At 41.8% G+C, this 20,167-nt stretch overlaps 1 protein-coding gene across 1 annotated transcript in view; it reads right to left on the bottom strand.

Moving 5' to 3' along the window:
• The window catches only part of LOC133227721 (uncharacterized), a 33,908-nt gene extending 18,491 nt beyond the window's left edge, over window positions 1-15,417 (bottom strand). Inside the window, exon 1 of the mRNA XM_061382561.1 lies at window positions 15,279-15,417. The gene's annotated coding sequence lies outside the window, so the exon portion shown is untranslated. The remainder of the gene's footprint in view (window positions 1-15,278) is intronic.
• Window positions 15,418-20,167: the final 4,750 nt, after the last annotated feature.

The following is a 20,167-nucleotide window of genomic DNA, read 5'->3' on the forward strand; positions in this document are numbered from 1 at the left end:
ACAGAAAAGTGACCACCACTGGATTTGGAAATATGGAGTAATGAGCTATTTGTGTAGAGTGATGAGTACATGCAAGCTAAGTCACTTCAGTCATGTCCAACTCGTGTTGAGACTCTATGGACCATGGCCCACCAGGCTCCACTGTCCATGCAATTCTCCAGGCAAGAATACTGGAGCAGGTTGCCATATTCTCTTACATGGTATCATTCCCAACCCAGAGATCAAACCCACATCTCTTATGTATCCTGCATTGGCAGTTGGGCTCTTTACCTCTAATGGCACCTGGGAGGCCTGTAGAGTGGTGAGACAGAAGCTCAACTAGAAGAGCTTGAGGAAATAGGAAAAATGAGGCAATATAACATGTGAGTGTAAATATTTTGGAGACATTTTTCTGTAAAAAGGAAGAGTAAGATGGAGTCTTAGCATGGCTTGTCTTTCCATGGGAAATGTAAACAGTTTGAGACCGGGAATAGTATTTTATTATTCTTTTTATACTTCTATCCTGGGTTTCCTTGGTGGCTCAGATGGTGAGGAATTCACTTGCAATGCAGGAGACCCAGGTTTGATCCCTGGGTTGGGAAGATCCCCTGGAGAAGGGAATGGCTACCCTCTCCAGTATTCTTACCTGGAGAATCCCATGGATAGAGGAGCTGGTGGGCTACAGTCCATGGGGTTGCTGAGTCAGACACAACTGAACCAACACATCCTACTTAGCATACAACTATACTCCTAAGTCGGAGAAGGCAATGGCACCCCACCCAGTACTCTTGCCTGGAAAATCCCAGGGACGGGGAGCCTAGTGGGCTGCCATCTATGGGGTCGCACAGTCGGACACAACTGAAGTGACTTGCAGCAGCAGCAGCAGACTATATCCTGCTGGGCTCCTCTGTCCATAGGACTTCCCAGGCAAGAATACTGGACTGGGTTGCCATTCCCTTCTTCAAGTGATCTTCCCAACCCAGGTATTAAACCTGTGTCTTCTGCATTGGCAGGCAGATTCTTTACCACTGAGCCACCAGGAAAGCCCTCCATAGAAAATTAGATGCAATTATTTGCTTAGAATTTCAAAAAGTGATCATTGATACTAGCATGTTTCTTGTGGAAAAGTTTTGGTGTTTCATTGGTTGTGGTTAGTATCTTGCAAAATTGCTTCCTGTTCAAGATAAAAAGCTGAAAGCCTCATTTGGATAGCCCCAAGGTTCCCAGGGGTCCTTAGGACAAATTGTTTCCAAAACTCTGACAGTAATAAGAAAATCGTTGATATACTTGACCGGTCTAAACAATGGAAAGACAATTCTCAAAGAAAATTTGTTTTAAGACACTTTCCATAGCAATCAGACAGTAGTCCTCAGTGACTAACATGGTCAGACAAAGGCTGTTAGCTGTTTGCCCCAACCTCTTGGCTTGCTGTATCTTACTTTTCCTAAAATTGTTTCTGAAATTGTCAAATCCATGAACTTACTAGGGGTTAACTAGGCTCTGGGGAATTACATACATGCAGGAAACTTACAGTGGACGTATTTATATGCCATGGGGATAACTAATAGGAAAAAGTTTGAACTGAAAATAAGAGTTTTTTATTTGCAAATTGGTTCCCTTTCTCAGAGCAACTACTGGGGAAATTGTCACGCAATAAAAATGAATCTTTGGAGTTCCCCTTTCCTTTTTTTATATGTGCTTTTTCCGTTCATAGGCACCAGATGTATTGTGTTCTCTGAATCTTACCTTCACAGAAAAAGAATAAAGTGATTTGACAAAATAATTTACAAGGAAGTACTGTTGTTCCAATGTAATTGTATTTTCAGAGATCCCAAGGAGAAGTGATAACCTAAGTGTCCATCAACAATGAATGAATAAAGAAAATGTGGTACACACACACACACACACACACAGGAATACTACACAGCCATGAAAAAAAATTGAAATCCTGCTATTTGAGACAACATAGATAAACTATGAAGGCATTATGCTGAATAAAATAAGTGAGGCAGAGACAAATGCTGTATGATCTCACTTATATGTGGAATCTTAAAAAAAAAAAAAATCTCATAGAAAAAAGTTTGTGATTACCAGAGGCAAGAGTTTGGGGAGGGGGGAGGTTGGAGAATTGGATGAAGGTGGTCAAAAGTTACAAACATCCATTTTATACACGGAAAACAAATAAGTATGGGGGATGGAATGTACAACACGATGGCATAGTTAACACTGCTCTACAGGATATTTAAAAGTTGCCAAGAAAGCAAATCCTGAAGGTTCTCACCACAAGGGGAAAAATATATATATATACTTTTTCTTTTCTTTCCTTTTTCTCCATATTTATATGAGATGATGGGTGTTAACTAAACTTGTGGTAATCATTCACAATGTATGTGAGTCAAGTCATTATGCTTGACTTGAGATCTGTATACCCTAAACTTACACTGTGCTGTATGTTAAGTATATCTCAATAAAACTGGCAGAAGAGGGTGACTTTTCCTGCAGTCCAGTGATTAAGATCCTGTGTGTCCATTGTGGGAGGCATGGGTTCAATCCCTGGTCAGGGAATTAAGATACCACATGCTGCACGGCACAGCCAAAATATAAAAATTATCCAGCTAAAAAACTGATAGAAGAAATAAAATTTAAAAAGAGAGAAAGAGAAGGGAACCCAGGTGGTCATAATGAGGTGTGTGTTAAGTCACTTCAGTTGTGTCCAACTCTGTGCGACCCCATGGACTGTATGTAGCCCGTCAGGTTCCTCTGTCCATGAGGTTGTCCAAGAGAAGGAGGAGATTCTCGAGGCAAGAATACTGGAGTGGGTTGCCATTCCCTTCTCTAGGGGATCTTCCCAATCCAGGACCAAACCCGTGTCTCTTGTGTCTCCTGCACTGGCAGGCAGGTCTACCACTAGCACCACCTTGTACATCCATGATGGGGTAAGTAACCTTTGATAATGAAAGATCGCTTTAGGAGGAATAGTTATAGCAGTGTTCTAGAGACAGCATGGAAATGGTAGTTTTGGCTAAATTAAGGAGAGTCTTGAATGCAGACTAAGAGATTTAAACTTCACTCTTGAGATAATAAAGAGTTACTGAAAATTTTTGAGTAAAGAAGTGATCAAATAAAACACTGACCCATTTCTCAAGCACTCAGGCCTTTCTCCAGAAGAAGGGGGAGGCTACTCTTGGAATAATCAAAGACACCAAAGTAAGTTCTCAAAATTTCTCCTGGAAAGTCTCCCGTGGTAACCCCAAGACATCCTGGTCCTCTTTTCTATACACGAGGCTCTTATGGTTCTGCTGCTGCTGCTGCTAAGTCACTTCAGTCGTGTCCGACTCCGTGCGACCCCATAGACGGCAGCACACCAGGCTCCCTGTCCCTGGGATTCTCCAGGCAAGAACACTGGAGTGGGTTGCCATTTCCTTCTCCAATGCATGAAAGTGAAAAGTCAAAGTGAAGTCGCTCAGTCGTGTCCAACCCTCAGAGACCCCATGGATTGCAGCCCACCAGGCTCCTCCGTCCATGGGATTTTCCAGGCAAGAGTACTGGAGTGGGTTGCCATTTCCTTCTGCAGGGGATCTTCCCAACACAGGAATCAAACCCGGGTCTCCCACATTGTGGGCAGCCGCTTTACTGTTGAGGCAGAGAAAATTATGATAGTAGAATATTAGGAGATTATGCTGAACTCCTGGTGTGTCTTATGCTATGGGAAATCAATCAATAATTAATTTCTTTGTTATGCTGTAGATTTTAAAAAATCGAATGCAAATATATGGTCTAATATTTTCTTCCTTTCTCATTACAATTAGGATATTTTATGCCCACTTTGGAGACCACAGTATTTGAAAATGGTACCATTAAAGATGGTAATGAGGAAGAAATTAAACTGGTGTGCTATGAAAACTATCATTATAATCTGGTGTTATGATTTGAATGGATTCAGTTCAGTTCAGTTCAGTACAGTCGCTCAGTCGTGTCCGACTCTTTGCAACCCCATGAATCGCAGCATGCCAGGCCTCCCTGTCCATCACCAACTCCCAGAGTTCACTCAGACTCACATCCATCGAGTCAGTGATGCCATCCAGCCATCTCATCCTCTGTCGTCCCCTTCTCCTCCTGCCCCTAATCCCTCCCAGCATCAGAGTCTTTTCCAATGAGTCAACTCTTCGCATGAGGTGGCCATAGTACTGGAGTTTCAGCTTTAGCATCATTCCTTCCAAAGAAATCCCAGGACTGATCTCCTTCAGAATGGACTGCTTGGATCTCCTTGCAGTCCAAGGGACTCTCAAGAGTCTTCTCCAACACCACAGTTCAAAAGCATCAGTTCTTCGATGCTCAGCTTTCTTCACAGTCCAACTCTCATATCCATACATGACCACTGGAAAAACCATAGCCTTGACTAGACGGACCTTTGTTGGCAAAGTAATGTCTCTGCTTTTGAATATGCTATCTAGGTTGGTCATAACTTTCCTTCCAAGGAGTAAGTGTCTTTTAATTTCATGGCTGCAATCACCATTTGCAGTGATTTTGGAGCCCCAAAAAATAAAGTCTGACACTGTTTCCACTGTTTCCCCATCTATTTCCCATGAAGTAGTGGGACCGGATGCCATGATCTTCATTTTCTGAATGCTGAGCTTTAAGCCAACTTTTTCACTCTCCTCTTTCACTTTCATCAAGAGGCTTTTGAGTTCCTCTTCACTTTCTGCCATAAGGGTGGTGTCATCTGCATATCTGAGGTTATTGATATTTCTCCTGGCAATCTTGATTCCAGCTTGTGTTTCTTCCAATCCAGCGTTTCTCATGATGTACTCTCCATATAAATAAGCAGGGTGACCTACAAGACTGTCTCAATTTTGAAATTAGAAGTAAAAAAAAGAAAGGCAGGATTTCCTAACTCTGTGACCCATCTTCCAACCTCTATTTCTGTGTGAAAAATTACCAAGTCACCATCAGATGATTAACATTTTGAAATACCCATCTTTTCTCATTTCTGTCCACTTTCTCCCTAATATACGCCATTACAGGCAGACGGTCTTACTCTAGAACTCAAAAAGAAACTCTGTCAGACATCTTCACAGTGGCCTATATGCAAAGGAATCTAAGAAGAACTCAATGAATGTATATGTATAACTGATTCACTTTGATGTACAGCAGAAACTAACACCACATAGTAAATCAACTATACTCCAATACAATTTTTTAAAAGAAAAAAGGAAAAGAAACCTGCACAGTGTGTGTGATGAAAGAGGTTCACTAGTTGTGTTATTATTTCTACCCCACACTGGAAGCTCCCTAAAACACAGAACATATTACTTTATATTCCGTTGTCAAGCTCAGTGTCTGACATATGATAAGAATAGGTGCATTTTGCTTGATTCCTGGGTGTAGGTTTTTAAAAAGACTGAACTCAGAAGTTAATAGTGATTTATTGAGTGGTTTTTTCCATTGTGACTTACTCCACAAAAGTATAAGGTTAAGGATAGTGCTACAGGGTTGGTATAAACGATCATATCTTTAGCATTCAAATCAGGAGAGTTTGAGAATGCTAGAATGTTAAACCAGATGAGACACTGGGGCAGTGGGTGTGGACCCAGGACTGTGTCAGGGCCACTGGGATGTGTGGTCATTCTAGGTTTGAAGCTCAGCAGTATTGTCCCATAAAACCAAATCTTCAATGGGGATGAAATGCTAGGGGTATAGCCAGGTCACTTGGGGCTGCCATAAAATGCTTTTCCTTGGCCTCTTATCATAATCACGTGACTTTGTTCCTTCATTGTCTTTTCTGCTGTGAGTCACCAGGAATCCCACCTCTACTCACTTGTTTAAAAGTTCAGCTATTGTGCAAATTCCAAGAAATCTCTTGACTTCCTAATTGGTCTTTTTCCTTGGGTTCCACCATTTTAACTTTCCCCAAACCCTTTCTGGTTTCCTACATTTTAGTTGATATAACTCCATATTTGTCTCTCTATGGGCTTCCCTGGTGGCTTAGATGGTTAAGAATCCGCATGCAGTGCAGGAGACTGGGATTCGATCCATGGGTCAGGAAGATACCCTGGAGAAGGGAATGGCTACCCACTCCAGTTCTGGTATAGAGAATCCCATGAACAGAGGAGCCTGGCGGGCTACAGTCCCACCAAAGAGTCAGATACAACTGAGCTACTAAGCACACAAGTCCTCATTTCTCTCTGCCATTCCTCATTTCTGTCCTTTCCCTCCTACCCTCCCAGTTTTGGGTGTTTGTTTTGCTTTCATACATCTCTCTTCTTCTGAGGCTCGAATCCTGTCGGTTATCTATTGTCCTGTTTCCTGTTAGTTAATCTCTGACCTTTCACAAATTAACTTTGACAAAGTCTCTTGATTAACAAAGGAAATACACAAGTCATAGTAAAGGGGGCACACTGAAGTCACATATACTTGGGGACTTGTTTATTCTTCACACCACTTCTGGAAAGATCCAGAAGAAATGGAGTATACCTGGAAGTGTTTGGTTACCAGAGAAGCGAAGAGTAAACTTTTATTACAAATATTACATATCTTTAACAGAAATTATTAACAATAGAAATAACATATCTTTTCTTTTCTACATAACAGTGAGTGCTTGATGAATTCTTGTTGGCATGAGAATGCATTTAGGCTTTAGAATAGAACAGAATTCTATTGTATTTCCAAATATTGGACAAAACTAACCACGAAGGGACTGGCACCAAGGAGGGGCTCAATTCTTCCTATTACTGAAACACAGCAGGACCCTATAGTCCTTCCCCCCATGTCCTCTGCCTGTCCTTTGTCTATGGAAAACTTTAGTCAAAGAATAAGTTTAGTCAGAGAAATGAGCACATTCACAAACAAAGGAAAACAGTCACAGGAGATCAAATAATAAGTACTCATTAAGTATAATCAAAGATGTTTTGTTCCTTCTCAAGGGCTATACATAATATTCTGAGCCATATCCTTTCAGCAGTCTTATAGACACTGAAAGGCTCATCAGATGGAGAAATTGAATACATGAAGATCAGGCTGTAGCCGTGTTGTAGGCTGCCACAGTTATGAGTGAAAGCGTGAAAGTAAAAGTCGTTCAGTTGTCTCCGACTCTTTGCGACCCCATGGACTATACAGTCCATGGAATTCTCCAGGCCAGAATACTGGAGTGGGTAGCCTTTCCCTTCTCCAGGGGATCTTCCCAACCCAGAGATCAAACCAGGTCTCCGACATTGCAGGTGGATTCTTCACCAGCTGAGCCACAAGGGAAGCCCAAAAATACCGGAGTGGGTAGCCTATTTCTTTTCCAGTGGATCTTCCCAACCCAGGAATTGAACCGGGTCTCCTGCATTGCAGGTGGATTCTTTACCAACTGAATTATGGGGAATTGGCTTCAAAGACATGGAGACAAACCAGCCCTGGAACTGAAGATTGCTGCTGCTGCTGCTAAGTCGATTCAGTTGTGTCCGACTCTGTTCGACCCCATAGACAGTAGCCCACCATACTCCCCCGTCCCTGGGATTCTCCAGGCAAGAACACTGGAGTGGGTTGCCAGTGCCCTCTCCAATGCATGAAAGTGAAAAGTGAAAGTGAAGTCGCTCAGTTGTGTCCGACTCTAGCGACCCCATGGACTGCAGCCTAGCAGGCTCCTCAGTCCATGGGATTTTCTAGGCAAAACTACTGGAGTGGGGTGCCATTGCCTTCTCCGGGAACTGAAGATTAACTGTACCTAAAACAACTAGATGACCCTGGTCAGACCACTGATGACCAATCTGAAGATGACTGTCAGAGCTGACTGTACTGTTTCTGCTGTGGCCCCCTTCCTCAGCCTATAAAAGCGCTCACCCCCTGTTTGTCAGGATGGTAGTCGACCTTTGGACAGATACCCACCCTCCCAAGTTCACTGGTGGGCACCGGGCAACCTTCCCATTTCTGAGGTCTACTGCTATTTGGGCTTTCTCTCCAGTTGGTTCAGATGTGTATATGATGTTGAGACTGTTTAGGGGCACGAGGTGCTATTAGGGCATTTTGCCAGTTGATTCTGATGTGTGTTTGATGTTGAGGACCATTGGTGGGCACTGACTGCTATTTGGGCATTTTTGCCAATTGGTTCTGACATCCATCTACCACTGAGGACTGTTTGTGAGCATTGAGTGTCATTTGGGACTTTTGCCAATTGGTTCTGATATCTGACTACCGTTGAGGATCATTTGTGTTGGAGAAGTGTTTGTTTGGGACTCCGTACCAGTCACCACTGGAGAGGGTTTATGACAGCTCTGTTGTTTGATGTGTGACTGGATATTCCATTTGTGTGATTGACAGTATTGTTGCCTATGTAAAATGAGAAAATCAGGTTCAATTCATTAAGAAAAAGTCAAGCTATAAAACTATGACTATAGAAAAAGAAAGATGATTTTTTTCTGAACAATGTATGGCAACAGTATTCCTTAGACTCCAGAGAAAACTGGTTAAGATGAAACTCTTTTGAAATTCCAAAACTTGTTCTTTTTGCATATGCAGTTAGAGAAACCTGGCTTGATAAAATGGTTTTTTTCAGACACTAAGGAAATGAATATGCCTAGGAGAAAATTTGAAGTTAGTTTTTATCATGTCCTTGAAATACAAACACAGACCACTTTGCCTGGGACTCTAACCTTGGGTTAAATAGTAAAAGTTTAAGCCAAGGGAAACAAAAGGGAAGCTTTTTAACATTGAGAGTATAAATTCAACTATTCTGACTATTATTAATAAACTGATAAAGTTTATTCACAATGCCTAATTTATGAAATGTAGAAAGATGAAGCAATGATATCTCTGTTTGTCTGAATGTCTATATGTCTGAATATGTGTTTTTGTCTTTGGATAATATTGCTGAGGTTAATTTGTAAATGAGATCAATTTAATTGGCTTAAAAAATAAGTGCTTACAAATCCAACAAATCTAAATGTATCTACTTTTGTCTTGCAAGACCAAGAAGGAAACTAAAAATGTTTGGGTTTATAAACACATACCCTGTACCACATTTAAGAGAAATTTTGATATGAAAAATGTATGTTTTTAGAGGTTATAGAATATGTTCTTGAATTTTCCAATCAGAAAATGCTGGTATAACATTTCAATCACTTGTTTCTTGGTTTTGTTAAGGTTTTCCAGGGTTAAAACTTGTGATGTGTATAAATGATAAGGGAAGCGTTTCAGTGTGTAAAGCAAGTAGGATATGTGTGTTTTCAGTGAAGAGAAGGTATAAAGAATGGAAATATTTTTGTTGAGGAAAAATGATAATAATTTTATCCTACAGTTGTTTGTTTCTGGATGGGGAAATACAGGACAAATTTGTTTGAATCCATAAAATGGTAAAAGATTTGTGGAAAAGGAACTTTGAGAAAAGAATTTTGTACATTGTCAGGATACACACTGAGGAAACCAGAAGGGAAAGAGACATGTGTACCCCAATGTTCATCGCAGCACTGTTTATAATAGCCAGGACATGGAAGCAACCTAGATGTCCGTCAGCAGATGAATGGATAAGAAAGCTGTGGTACATATACACAATGGAGTATTACTCAGCCATTAAAAAGAATACATTTGAATCAGTTCTAATGAGGTGGATGAAACTGGAGCCTATTATACAGAGTGAAGTAAGCCAGAAAGAAAAACACCAATACAGTATACTAATGCATATATATGGAATTTAAAAGATGGTAACAATAACCCTGTGTACGAGACAGCAAAAGAGACACTGATGTATAGAACAGTCTTATGGACTCTGTGGGAGAGGGGGAGGGTGGGAAGATATGGGAGAATGGCATTGAAACATGTATAATATCATGTATGAAACGAGTCGCCAGTCCAGGTTCGATGCACAATACTGGATGCTTGGGGCTGGTGCACTGGGACAACCCAGAGGGAGGGTATGGGGAGGGAGGAGGGAGGAGGGTTCAGGATGGGGAACACAGGTATACCTGTGGCGGATTCATTTCGATATTTGGCAAAACTAATACAATATTGTAAAGTTTAAAAATAAAATAAAAAAATTTAAAAAAAGATTTTGGAAAAATTGTTGAGTAAAGTTGTCACAGAGTATAACTTCTCACAATGTGTAGCACTGATGGCTTTAAGTTCACTGCTTAAAGCACATGTCCAATGTTTGTGTGACAACTGGGTATAAATGATAAAATGCATGGCTTATAAAGTGTTTCCCTATGAATATACCTCAGAGCCTGTCCATGATACCTGATTAGTTTTCCCCTAATGTGGACAACTAGGCAGATACATAAACATAAAGGAGGTCTAGAACCGAGGGACATGGATAGACCCAGAGCGGACTACTGAGCCACCCTGGCAACGCTGGAAAAATATACTGCTACTGCAAAGTCCCTTCAGTTGTGTCTGACTCTGTGCAACCCTGTAGCCAGCAGCCCACGAGGCTCCCCTGTCCCTGGGATTCTCCAGGCAAGAACACTGGAGTGAGTTGCCATTTCCTTCTCCAGTGCATGAAAGTGAAAAGTGAAAGTGAGGTTGCCCAGTCATGTCCGACTCTTAGCGACCCCATGGACTGCAGCCTACTAGGTTCCTCCATCCATGGGATTTTCCAGGCAAGAGTACTGGAGTGGGGTGCCATTGCCTTCTCCAAAAAATATACTGATTATCAACAATTTCTATGGAAAGATTTACAGTTGAAAAGTGTAAATGATGAAAGAGATTTTCACATGTTGAGGTATGGGGAAATCATTCTGGCTTATACATGACTTACTTTGAACTTTAGGCTAACCAAAACAGCCTGTTTGTGGCCTATTAAACGTATATTGTGTAACTTCCACGGTGGCTTAGACGGTTAAGTGTTTGTCTACAATGTGGGAGAACCAGGTTTGATCCCTGGGTCAGGAAGATCCCCTGGAGAAGGAAGTGGCAATCCACTCCAGTACTATTGCCTGGAAAATCCCATGGACAGAAGAGCCTGGTAGGCTACAGTCCATGGGGTCGCAAAGAGTTGGACATGGCTGAGCAACTTCACTTTTACTTTCAAACGTATATTGTACATTTGCTTTAACCATTTAGAAAAATAGATTCAGAGAACAATACAAAGATGCATTTTGATTATTATCCTCATTGTAATATGTCTAGTAATTTTCAAATGTTTGTCCAGGTACTATGACAAAGTAATGTTCCCTTTCTTGCTCTGTGTCTCCACAAGATTGAGGAGTATCAAAGAAAAGGGGGGACTGAACCAGAGCAGCGCCCCCCCCCCCCCGCCACCCCCGATACTTCCTCCCATGTCCTCTGCCTGCCTTTTGTCTATGGAAAACTTCAGTCAAAAAATAACTTTAATCAGAGAAATGAGCACATTCACAGACAGAGGAAAACAGCCAAAGGAGACCAAATAATAATAATGTACTCATTAAGCATCTCAAGGACCTTTAGTTCCTTCTCAAGGGGTACAGATAATATTCTGAACCATATCCTGTGAGCTGTCTGATAGATACCAAAAGGCCCACTAGCAGGAGAAGTTGATTACATGATAACCAGGCTGTAGCCATGAGGCAAGCTGCCCACTTATGAGAACTGACCTCAAAGAAATGGAAAAAACCCAACCCTGGAACTGAAGATTAATTGTACCTAAGATAACCAGGGGTTTCCCCAATGGCTCAGTGGGTAAAGAATTTGCCTGCCATGCAGGATATCCAGGAGACATGGGGCTTGATCCCTGGGTTGGGAAGATCCCCTGGAGAAGGAAATGGTAACCTTCTCCAGTATTCTTGCCTGGAAAACCCCATGGACAGAGGAGCCTGGCTGACTACAGTCAATAGGGTCACAAAGAGTTGGATACAACTAAGCACGCAGGAACGACATTGCAAAATAACCAAGATGGTGCTGGTCAGATCACCAGTGACCAATTTGAAGACAACTGTCAGAGCTGACTGTACTGTTTCTGCATATAGCCCCCTCCCTCAGCCTATAAAAGCTCTCACCTTCTCCTTGTCAGCGGGGTGGGAAGCGAGTCAGCCTTTGGACAGATGTCCGCCCTCCCCTCCCAGTTGCTGGCACCTGAAATGAAGCAAATTTTCCTTTCCACCAACCTGGCCTGTTTATTGACTTTTGGGCAGTGAGCAGCTGCACCCCACACCTTTTGGTAACATTACTATAATACTCCTGAGAGGCCAAAACACCACGTGCATATTTATGTGTGATCAAACAGTGGGCCCATCCAAGATGTCTTTTTTTTAAAATTGAAGTATAATTGATATACATTATCTTAGTTTCAGATGCACAACATAATGACTCGATATTTGTATATATTATCACAATCAGTCTAGTTACCATCTGTAACATACAAGGTTACAAATTTTTTCTTCTGAAGATAACTTAAAAGATTTATTTTTTATTTATTATTCAAATTTGAAGCGCAATATTATTGACTACAGTCATCATTGCTGTACGTTACATTCCCATGATTTATTTATAACTGGAAGTTTGTACCTCTTGATCCCCTTCACCCACTTCTCCCACCCCCTCAACCCCCTTCCCCTCTGACAAACTTTTCTCTGTATCTATGAGTTTTGTTTGTCTCCTTTTTCAGATTAACAATGAACTATCAGAAGCAGAAGTTAAGAAAATAATCTCATTCACAATTCCATCCACAAGAATGAAATATCTGGGAATAAATTTAACCAAAATGCCTCATTAGACCAATTATGGTAGAGCAATTCACATTCAGGGTCTGACATTTGGCTTTGTCCTTTATTTTTAAGGAATCAGGTAAAATGTTTATATGGTGATAATAGAAGTTAGGAAACCAAAATTATCAAGACATAAAGGTATCTAGTGATTTTGACTCTAAGGTTATATCTCTTTCTGCTGAATTACAACATTATGGGATACAGGGCAGAAGAGTTTCTGAAGTATTTGGGGGGAAGTTTATAGAATAAGATATTTTTCTTACTCTGAGAAAATGAAAAATGTTTAAAATAAATTTAACATTAAAATATTTAATGTTTAAAATAAAAGCCTGAACCAAGTCCCTGTTAAAGGTACTAAAATGTCAGCACATTAGAAACGTGTGCCACTCTTCTGAGAAAAGGTTTCTCTGAGCTATTTTCCTTAGTAGAGAGACTTTTTATGGTTCTTATTGTAAAAATCTTGGAGAAGCTTGAAAACAACAAAGCAGACAGGAAGCAGAGTTCAATTTCTGGAAAGCTAAGGGAAGAAAAGCATATCACTGAAAATGTAGCTCCTTCTGAAGATTCTTTAAACACAGAGGTGGGGAAGCAATGATTAAAAAACAAAACTGGCATAGGGATAGGCTAACGAGAATGTGGTGTGCCAGTGACTAACTGGTCTGTTTTGAGTTTCTAGGGCTTTATTCTACCTTTTTTTTTTTTTTTCTGGCCGTGCCAGGTCTTCATTGTGGCACACAGGTTTTAGAGATGAAAATGCAAGGGCATTCTAGTGTTGCAGCATTCTTGTCGTATTTGCCCCAGGGCATGTGGGATATCCATTCCCGAAAAGGGATCCAACCACGTCCCCTGCATTGGAAGGCAGATTCTCGACCACTGGGCCATTAGGGAAGTCCCCTATTCTACTTTTTTATACAAAATCTTTCCTAAAAAATGCTCCCCAGCCCAAACACTTTTTCAGGCTGTTAAAAACAAGTTCAGAGTCAAGTTTATAGCAAGAAATGATTAGCCTAGAACAGCAAAGACCTACAAGAATTTTGAGTTCTAGAAAATTTTAGACACACCTAAAGAATGCTGTCAAGTCTTGGCCTTGTCTACCTCAGATTTCCATTAACTGAATGAGGACGATACATTTTTCTGTTTATCTCTTTGACTAATTTTCTCACAGTGGGTGGCTTTGTTCTTGGCAGGTTCTGAGGCATTGATTTCTCTGTAGATGTGAAATATGATCAGGCTGGTTGAATGATTGCTGTTCATTGTATTGGGACCAGGAGTTGAATCTCGCTGGTGGGGACCTGCTGAATTTTAGAGAAGGCTGAGAAAATTGCTAGAGCTACACTCACGCTATATGGCTAACTGGATATGCTGTGTTAGGAGGCTTTCAGAATCGTGCAGCTGCTATGCAGCTGAGCCCTCCAGAGAACCTTAAGACTCCTGGATGGGGTGATATGGACAGGTTTCAGTCACTGTCTGCCTTCATTGCTCATGTTGGCAACCTCTGCTGCAGTGTCCAGTGTGCAGCGGGAGATCACATGCGAATACTTGTCTCAGCAGCTCATCCCCTAGTTCAATCATTTCTTGTGAGTTCACCTGCTGCACAGTTAGATCCCTAAGACCTTAATGCCATCAAACTGTGCTGGTTGCCCCTGACAGAAAGGCTGTAAATCACCTTGAGAAAAGAAAAGAAAAGCACTGTCTCTGATAGTTTCTCACTTCCTGTATTTTGTGGATGTTATCTGATTCTCTTGGTGTTCATCAGTTTATTGCCCATTTTCCAATCCTTTATGAGTCAGAAAGTTGTGGAAGTTTGTAAGGCTAAAGTGCAGGGCCACTAAGAAGTGTAAAGGGGCACATGGAGCTGAAAACAGCCCTATTCCACTTGCCAGTTCTGTTCTCAACCTGAGGCTGAATCTGCCTGGAGGGCATGCGAAGTCGCTTCAGTTTTATCCAACTGCTTGTGACCCTATGGACTGTAGCCTGCCAGGCTCCTCTGTCCATGGGATTTTCCAACCAAGAATACTGGAGTGAGTCGCCATGCCCTCCTCTAGGGGGTCCTTCCAACCCAGGGGTCAAACCTGTGTCTGTTATGTCTCCTGCATTGGCACCCAGCTTCTTTACCATTCGCACTATCTGGGAAGCCTGCCTGGAGGGTAGAGTGTCTTTTTGTTTACACAAAGGCACCACAGCATGCAGCATGGCCCAAAGCACTTTGGGTTCCATGACACCCAGTACATCCGATTCTACTGCAAAGGCTTATGCTGCTGCTGCTAAGTCGCTTCAGTCGTGTCCGACTCTTTGCAACCCCATAGATGGCAGCCCACCAGGCTTCGCCATCCCTGGGATTCTCCAGGCAAGAACACTGGAGTGGGTTGCCATTTCCTTCTCCAATACATGAAAGTGAAAAGTTAAAGCAAAGTCGCTCAGTCGTGTACGACTCTTTGTGACCCCATGGACTGCAGCCCACCAGGCTCCTCCATCCATGGGATTTTCCAGGCAAGAGTACTGGAGTCGGGTGCCATTGACACACTGCCAAAGGCAAGCCTTCACATTGACTTTTTCCATCCCATGAATATATACCATGGAAAAAGAGGCAGCATCCTCTTTGTTGCATTTTTAAAGATCATAATAACCCTCTTGGCCACTTACCCTGTTCTATAAGGGATAAGAGTTGTCCTTTTTGGATGCTTTGGCATTGCGGAGCATGAAGGATGAAGAATGCATCTTGGAAATCTGTTGCTAAAAACTCAGTCACATGCCGGCTGTGTTCTGCCTTCAAACTTCCCGTTTTTCAGATTGCCTGTGCCCTTAGCTCTCTTTCCACTGTTCCACAGAGGCTCCCTGCCAGTAGCTCAGAAACTGAGGAGGGTGGGGATGTGGGTGTCTCCATGCAGACCCGGAACTGACACACTGCCTTTAAAAACGTTTAGGTTACTAAGCTGTTTGTTATTATTGTAACTTTTACTGTTTCTTTCAAATCAAGTTATTACTCCTCCTGGAAAAGCGCTTTGACAACTTCCTGTATAGAGGATGAAGTTACTTTCAAAGGTTATCTGAGTTCACTTTTAATCCCTTAAGAAAACAGCAATCGGCATTGTAAGAGACTAACTATGATAAACGTACTGTGGCTTCCCCCACTAGAAGTTACATCCCAGAGCTGCAAAAAATGGAGTCTTTTATAGCACAGAGAACTTTCTCTGCTGGGCTGCACTCAAGTTATGATGGTAATTTTGAATTGCACTTTTACCCAAAGAAAAAATTTAATATCAGCAAATTCAGTGCAACCATAACACAGAATGAGAAGTTCAGGAAATTCTGGCTGAAGTGTAAGCAAAGAATCAAGGTTATGTTGTCACATAGGTTTCTTTTTATTTCTTTTTATTCAAATAGCTATTCATTAAGCTCTTATTTAACTTATATGCAGAGTACATCATGAGAAATGCTTGCCTGGAAGAAGCACAAGCTGGAATTAAGATTGCTGGGAGAAATATCAATAACCTCAGATATGCAGATGACACCACCCTTATGGCAGAAAGTGAAGAGGAACTAAAAAGCCTCTTGATGAAAGCAGAAGAGGAGAGTGAAATGTTGGCTTAAAGCTCAACATTCAGAAAACTAAGATCATGGCATCCGGTCCCATCACTTCATGGGAAATAGATGGGGAAACAGTGGAAACAGTGTCAGACTTTATTTTTCTGGGCTCCAAAATCACTGCAGATGGTGATTGCAGCCATGAAATTAAAACATGCTTACTCCTTGGAAGGAAAGTTATGACCAACCTAGATAGCATATTCAAAAGCAGAGACATTACTTTGCCAACAAAGATCTGTCTAGTTAAGGCTATGGTTTTTCCAGTGGTCATGTATGGATGTGAGAGTTGGACTGTGAAGAAAGCTGAGCACAAAAGAGTTGATGCTTTTGAACTGTGGTGTTGGAGAAGACTCTTGCGAGTCCCTTGGACTGCAAGGAGATCCAACCAGTCCATTCTAAAGGAGATCAGTCCTGGGTGTTCTTTGGAAGGACTGATGCTAACGCTGAAACCTCAATACTTTGGCCACCTCATGTGAAGAGTTGACTCATTGGAAAAGACTCTGATGCTGGGAGGGATTGGGGACAGGAGGAGAAGGGGACGACAGAGGATGAGATGGCAGGATGGCATCACCTACTCAATGGACGTGAGTCTGAGTGAACTCCGGGAGTTGGTGATGGAAAGGGAGGCCTGGCGTGCTGCAATTCATGGGGTCACAAAGAGTCAGACACGACTGAGCGACTGAACTGAACTGAGCTGAACTGAAGTTCTAATAAAACCTGAATAAAACACTATGGATGGTACTAAGAAGTACCCGCTAGCTGAGCAGCTGACCTCATCTGACCCATCTCCCCTGAGGATAGAACAGCACACGCGTCATTGGTGACTGCATTTGACAAAGGCAGTGTGTCATCTCCCGGTCTGCAGGGAGAAAGCCTCCTCCCCAACCCTCCCCAATTTCTGAGCTACTGGCAGGGAGCCTCTGTGGAGCAGTGGAAAGGGAGCTAAGGGCACAGGCAATCTGACAAATGGGAAGTTTATTTTGTCAACAAAGGTCCTTCTAGTCAAGGCTATGGTTTTTTCAGTGGTCATGTATGGATGTGAGAGTTGGACTATAAAGAAAGCTGAGTGCCAAAGAATTGATGCTTTTGAACTGTGGTGTTGGAGAAGACTCTTGAGAGTCCCTTGGACTGCAAGGAGATCCAACCAGTCCATCCTAAAGGAGATCAGTCCTGGGTGTTCATTGGAAGGACTGATGTTGAAGCTGAAACTCCAATACTTTGGCCACCTGATGCAAAGAGCTGACTCATTTGAAAAGACCCTGATGCTGGAAAGATTGAGGGCAGGAGAAGGGGATAACAGAGGATGAGGTGGTTGGATGGGATCACCAACTCAATGGACATGGGTTTGGGTGGACTCTGGGAGTTGGTGATGGACAGAGAGGCCTGGCGTGCTGCGGTTCATGGGGTCGCAGAGTCGGACATGACTGAGCGACTGAACTGAACTGAACTGAAGGCAGAACACATCTTGCATGTGACTGAGTTTTTAGAAACAGATTTCCAACATGCATTCTTCTTCATCCTTAATGCTCTGTAATGCCAAAGCAGTCAAAAAGAAAAAGAAAAAGACAACTTAGAAATAAGGTGAAGTAGGGGGCAGGGCTGTGGAGGGAGAGAATGGCCTTGGGCAGTGAAAGTTCTTCAATCTATTTATTTCTCCAAGTTCTGAACTGGGATTTGTAAACTGTAAAGTCTCAAACCCAATTTTTAACAAAAGTGAAAAAGGCTTCCTATTTGATTGAGAAAACAGGGTGACTAAATACTACGAGAATTCATGAGCATAATAATTTCCATTTATCCATAGTAATCATGTTGAAGGAACCATGATAAAGGCTCAGTACTAAGTTGCTGGGTTGTTTTTGTGTGTGTGTGGTAAAGTACAGCATTTATTGTAAGGCACAAATACAAGAATGGGTGGTTCATGCTCTGAAACTCCAAACTCCCTGAAAGGTTCCCAATATTCACAATGATTTTTAAAAAGAATTCTCTTAGAGAGATACTACTACAAACCCTGCTCTCTAGTTGGGAAAACTGAATTTTAACCCAAGTATTGAACTCCAAAACTCATTGTCTTGACATATTAATAGATGCTTCTTTAAATGATTCAACTATTTACATGACAAAGTGTACTATGCTATGCATTCTTCTCTTGGATTTATATCCATACTTTTATCTCCAGTCTCTTTTGCTGCCAGCTATCTTAGGTAGATGTGTTCCTGATCAGCGGTCACCTCCAGAATTATCTTTAATGCCCAGGATTATCTAGTTCCCAGGACTGGGCTTCTGTTTTGACTCCTGCTGTTTTCACTAGGCCTGCTTCCCTTGGGGCTGAAATTGTTCCCTGAGCCCCTATACAGGGCTGTGTCTCTTCTACTTCTGGAGAAGCCTCCTGGATGACATCTCTTTGGGTGTCTAATTCATCACAGAGAACTGAGAGATACCTGTTTGTCTCAAAATCATTGATGCTGACCATTGTCATGGGACTCTCATCTAATGCTTTGTACCTCCTCAAATAGCCAAACCTGCTGTCAGGGCTATTCTGCCTTATCTAGTAGGTGGGTCTGGAATTGTAGCTGTGACATTGACAGTAACCATATCTTAAGTACAAACATATTACTACTACATACTTTCTCACCAGCTATACCTGTGCATTTACCTGAAGGAACACAAATTATTTGTTTATAAATGACTTTCTTCATATTATAGGTTTATACATATATATATGCACACACATATATACACATGATAAATGCATTAGGGGTTTATGTTTCAGTTTAGTTCAGTCACTCAGTTGTCTCTGACTCTGCGATCCCACAGACTGCAGCATACCAGGCTTCCCTGTCCATCACCAACTCCCGGAGCTTGCTCAGACTCATGTCCATTGAGTCAGTGATGCCATCCAAGCATCTCATCCTCTGTCGTCCCCTTCTCCTCCTGCCTTCAATCTTTCCCAGCATCAGGGTGTTTACCAATGAGTCAGTTCTTTGCATCAGGTGGCCAAAGTATGGGAGCTTAGGCATCAGTCCTTCCAATGAATATTCAGGACTGATTTCCTTTAGGATGGACTGGTTAGATCTCCTTGCAGTCCAAGGGACTCTCAAGAGTCTTCTCCAACACCACAGTTCAAAAGTATAATTCTTCGGCGCTCAGCTTTCTTTATAGTCCAACTCTCACATCCATACATGACTACTGGAAAAATTATGACTACAAAAAAAATTCTTTTAATGATGTATGTAAATAAGTTGGGGCTTCCCAGGTGGCACTAGTGGTAAAGAATCCACCTGCCAAAGCAGAAGACATTAAAGGATGCAGATTCTAGCCCTGGGTTGGGAAGATCCTCTGGAGAATAAAATAAAAATACAGCCCATTTGTGTTCTTGCCTGGAAAATCACATGGACAGAGGACCCTGGCAGGCTACGGTCCAGGAGGTTGTAAAGAGTTGGACATGACTGAAGTGACTAAGCATGCATGTAAATAAGTTTAACTGTGGCTTTCATTTCAGAATAATAAAAGGGTCCTAAAATATTTGGCATTGTAAGGCACGGTTAAGAGCACTGGGGTGGTGAAGAGTAAATCTTCACCACCTTTTAAAAAAAGACTTTAGTTCAGATTCAGGTTCTGAATATGAGGACTGTGATAAGGATCAAATTACCTTCTTGAGTCTCAACTTATCTATAAAATGGAGACAGTAATTATAATTCAGGGCTGTTATGAATATTAAATGTCAGTGTATGTAAATCCCTTCTACCCTGCATATAGTAAATGCTGAAAACTGTTAGCTATTATGATCATTATTAAAATATGGATGATATATACCTTGTAAGATTATAAAAATTCAGCAACAAGTAGACAAACTGCCTAATTAACAGACATTGTGACTATCACATCTCATTGAATCCAGGTTGTACCATTATTTTAGTTACCTCCAAGAAAGACAATAAAGACTGCCA

This window comes from Bos javanicus, chromosome 16 (assembly GCF_032452875.1).
Source record: "Bos javanicus breed banteng chromosome 16, ARS-OSU_banteng_1.0, whole genome shotgun sequence".
NCBI lineage: Eukaryota > Metazoa > Chordata > Mammalia > Artiodactyla > Bovidae > Bos > Bos javanicus.